The sequence below is a fragment of the Lathyrus oleraceus genome, chromosome 5, assembly GCF_024323335.1.
Source record: "Lathyrus oleraceus cultivar Zhongwan6 chromosome 5, CAAS_Psat_ZW6_1.0, whole genome shotgun sequence".
Classification (NCBI taxonomy): domain Eukaryota; kingdom Viridiplantae; phylum Streptophyta; class Magnoliopsida; order Fabales; family Fabaceae; genus Lathyrus; species Lathyrus oleraceus.
In genome coordinates, this window is record NC_066583.1 from 121,813,190 (window position 1) to 121,818,145 (window position 4,956).

Here is a 4,956-nt window from a genome sequence, read left to right on the forward strand (position 1 = left end):
AAGAAAGTCAAAAGCATAGCCTTTATGTCCAACACTGAAGATAAAGAGTAAGAAAGTAGTCAGGATACTAATGAAGGTCTGGCAAATGATTTAGCATTACTTGGGAGACAATTCAAAAAAATCCTGAAGAGGATGGATGTGAGGTCAAAGCCTAATGTCAAGAACAACTCATTTGACATCAGTAGGCCCAATGATGTTGGAAGAAGAACAAAATCTGAAGAAAAATCCAAACAGGGCAAAGGAATTTAGTGCCATGAATGTGAAGGGTATGGACACATTAGAGCTGAATGTGGGACCTACCTTAAGAAACAGAAGAAGAGTCTTGCTGCTACTTGGTCTGATGACAATTCTGAAAGTGAAATAGAAGGAGAGTCTGCCAATCTTGTGACTGCCTTGACTGGGAGATGGGATTCTGATGAAGACTCCAGTGATGATGAATTAACCTTTGATGAATTAGCTACTTCTTACATGAAGTTGTGTTTCAGAAGTGAAGAAGTGTGTCCACAAGTGGAGAATCAGAAGAAACTGATAACCCAACTAGAGGATGAGAAGATAAAACACTTAGAAACCATTTCTAAGTTGAAGATTGAAGTTGTGTTCCTGAATTCCAAACTAGATGAGATGATAAAGTATATCAGAATGTTAAACAGTGGATCTGACACCTTAGACAAAATCCTCCAGGCTGGAAAGATGGAAGGAGACATGACTGGCCTTGGGTTCAATGAATCCTCTCCTGACTGTAGTCCCACTGGTAGCAAACCAAAGATGTCACATCAGGTGTCTCAACATCACAAGGAAAGAAAACATAAAGGAAATCACCAAATAAGGAGATGTCATTACTGTGGAAAATTTGGTCACATAAAACCATTCTGGTTTAGGCTGTATGGTTATCCTAGTCCTACTCATCAACCTAGACCCAAACAACACATCCCTGCTAACAAAAAATAGTGGGTTCCTAGGGCTAGTGCTACTAACTTGATAGCTCACACTTCCTTCAGAGTCTAAGCCAAAGAAGATTGGTACTTTGACAATGGATGCTCCAGACACATGACTGGAAACAAAAACCTGTTGGTTGACCTTCAATCTCATGTCACCAGCTATGTAACTTTTGGTGATGGAGCAAAGGGTGAAATCAAGGGGATTGGAAAGCTGAACTACCCTGGAGTTCCTAACCTTGATAATGTGTTGCTTGTTAAAGGATTGACTGCAAACTTGATCAACATCAGTCAACTATGTGATCAAGGTCTACATGTGAACTTCACAAAAACTGAATGCTTGATTACTAATGCAAAAAATGAGGTGATCATGAGAGGAGTCAGATCTAAGGACAACTGCTATATGTGGATTTCTCAAGAAACTAGCTATTCATCAATATGTGCTCTAGTTAAAGAAGAAGAAGTGAAACTATGGCATCAAAAACTGGGTCATCTACATCTTAAAGGAATGAAGAGGATCATATCTGTTGAAGCTATCAGAGGAATCCCAAACTTAAAGATTGAGGAAGGAAGAGTTTGTGGTGAATGTTATATTGGAAAGCAGAGAAAGATGTCACATCAGAAGATCAAACATGACACCACATCTAAAGTGCTGGAACTTCTCCACATGGACTTAATGGGGCCTATGCAGGTGGAAAGTCTTGGTGGGAAAAGGTATGCTTATGTTGTGGTGGACGACTTCTCCAAATATACCTGGGTGAATTTTATAAGGGAAAAATATGATGTGTTTGATGTGTTCAAAGATCTTTGCCAAAGACTTCAAAGAGAAAGAGAGAGTCATGTTATCAGAATCAGAAGTGATCATGGGAAAGAATTTAAGAACAATACATTTGCTGAATTCTGTTCATCTGAAGGGATTGGTCATGAGTTCTCTTCTCCCATTACCCCTCAACAAAATGGTGTGGTGGAATGGAAAAATAGAACTCTCCAAGAATCTGCTAGAGCTATGATTCATGCTAAGAAGCTGCCTTACCACTTCTGGGTCGAAGCTATGAACACGGCCTGCTATGTTCACAATAGAGTAACCTTGAGAAAAGGGACCTCAAGCACTTTATATGAAGTCTGGAAGGGAAGAAGACCTACTGTCAAATACTTCCTTGTGTTTGGTAGTAAATGCTATATCCTGGCTGATCGTGAACAAAGAATAAAAATGGACCCCAAGAGTGATGAAGGAATATTTTTGGGTTACTCAACAAATAGCAGAGCCTTTAGAGTTTTTTAATTCCAGAACAAAAGTTATGATGGAATCTATCAATGTTGTTGTTGATGATTAAGAGACTGATGTCACAGACGATGTTGAAACATTTCTGAATGATGCCCCAGCTGAACTCCTCGACAAAAGTAGTAAGAGTGAGTCCACTCAAGCTGAACCTGAAGCTGATCAAGTAAATAAGGGACCCTCTATCAGAATTCAGAAGGATCATCCTAAAGATATCATTATAGGAGACCCAAATAAAGGGGTCACCACTAGATCAAGGGAAGTGATCTCACATGCCTATTTTGTGTCCAAGATGGAGCCTAAGAATGTTAAAGAAGCCTTAACTGATGAATTCTGGATCAACGCCATGCAGGAAGAGTTAGGCCAATTCAAGAGAAATGAAGTATGGGAATTGGTTCCAAGACCTGAAGGAATAAATGTTATTGGAACAAAGTGGGTTTACAAGAATAAATCTGATGAAAAAGACGTAGTTACTAAAAATAAAGCAAGATTAGTAGCACAAGGATACACTCAAGTTGAAGGAGTTGACTTTGATGAAACATTTGCCCTTGTAGCTTGCCTAGAGTCCATTAGATTTTTGCTGGGAGTGACATGTATAACGAAGTTTAAACTGTTCCAAATGGATGTGAAAAGTGCCTTCTTAAATGGCTACTTGAATGAGGAAGTATATTTTGAACAACCTAAGGGATTCACAGACCAAAATATTCCAAAGCATGTGTATAAGTTGAGGAAAGCTCTCTATGGGTTGAAACAAGCTCCTAGAGCTTGGTATGAGAGACTCACAGTGTTTCTCATTGACAATGGATACAGAAAGAGAGGCATTGATAAGACTTTATTTGTCAAAGATAAAGGAGGAAAGCTTATGGTGGCTCAGATCTATGTGGATGATATTGTGTTTGGTGGGATGTCAAGTAAGATGGTTCAACATTTTGTTGAGCAAATGCAGTCTGAATTTGAAATGAGCCTTGTTGGAGAACTAACCTATTTTCTTGGCCTACAAGTCAAGCAGATGGAAGATTCTATCTTTCTATCTCAAAGTAAATATGCCAAGAATATTGTTAAGAAGTTTGGCATGGAGAATGCAAGCCACAAGAGGACACCTGCTCCTACTCATCTGAAATTGTCTAAAGATGAAAGTGGTGTCAGTGTGGATCAAAGTCTCTACAGAAGCATGATAGAGAGTCTGATATATCTTACATCAAGCAGACCTGACATTGCTTTTGTTGTAGGTGTTTGTGCCAGATATCAAGCTGAACCAAAGGTGAGCCATATTGTTGCATCTCGAAAAATACGATTCCTCACGATGGTCGCGGAAAATATTATGTTCAAACAGAGTCGCCACCGAACTGTATTTATCCTAATGAAGGAATAGGAAAATATCGATAAAACCTTTAGGAAATGGAATAATGGTCGTCACAACCATATTCGGGTTCGGGAGTGGATTACGCAAGAGGAAGGTATTAGCACCCCTCACGTCCGTTGTGCTCAGCGGGAACCTTTTAGTTATAATTTGCGCTTCGAGTGTTAATTTATGTTTGTTTGTTATCTTTTGGTTATAAAATTATTAAAAATAGAAATGGATGAGAACCTTAGAAAGGGAAAGGGGAGGTTTTTTTATTAGTGTGTGTCATACCCCAAAATTTACCCGTTAATCTTTCAACACATTTTTCAAGACATTGATCTTAAAGGAACAAAGGCCCAGCACACAGGTGGCCCAATCCAGAAAAGGACTTAAACTGGCATGCTCGCTAGGCGAGCAAATCCTTCGCCTAGCGAACCCTTCGCTACACCACTCGCCTAGCGAAGCTTGCGAATACCAGATTTTTTGGGCTTCATTCTGAGCCCATTAGGTCACAAAAAATCACTATAAATACCAAGACCTCAGTCAGAAGAGGAGAAAAAAGGAGAACGAAAACAGAGAGATAGAAAGAAGGCACAGCAAACCCAGAGAATTCAGAGCAACCCTAAAGCAACCCTAAAGGAAGCCCTAAAGGAAACTCATCTGCACAAAGGTTACCTCCGCCCAATTCAATCCAGCGCCAACCCTAAAAGTGACTTGCCAATTCAAGGTTGCAATTCAATTGCGAACAGGTTTGCATTACTATTACCGCTTTATGTTCTTAATTTACATGTGATATCATAATTGAATTCAGAAATATATTTGAGGTTTTGCCTGTGGGTTTAAATATGTCTGAATATCTTGAATGTTTAACCATGTAATTGCTATAATGGATGCCATAGGGTTTGAAGCTTGCTGAAATCGTACTGTTCTAAAATTCAAAACCCGCAGCCGTTCGCTAGCACATCGCTAAGCGAACATGTAGCGAGTGTTCGCCAGGCCCTCGCTAGGCGAGGCAGCAGCGAACATGACAGTCGCTGACTTTTCTGTTCTGATCTTTGCTCATCTGACATGTTTTATTATCACCATGCATTGTTTACCTGACATCAGTACTGTTGTGATTCCTTTTGTTTGGTGCAATTCTCGATTGCACCCTGATTTGGTATCCTGACCTGTTTGCTGAATTTTGTAAGGGTTCACATACTCCCGGAAAAGGTAGCTTGCTAAGTATTCCACTTTATTTGTGGGATACCCTTGTGGAGATTCATCCTAATTACCTAATTGATTATAAAATATTGCCTTTGAATATGTGATCTTGGACCTCTCTTTGTTGCCTTACGGTATTACGTTATTATGGTCATGTCCCGCGAATGTGGGGACACACTTAGCAAAGACCCTTCGGT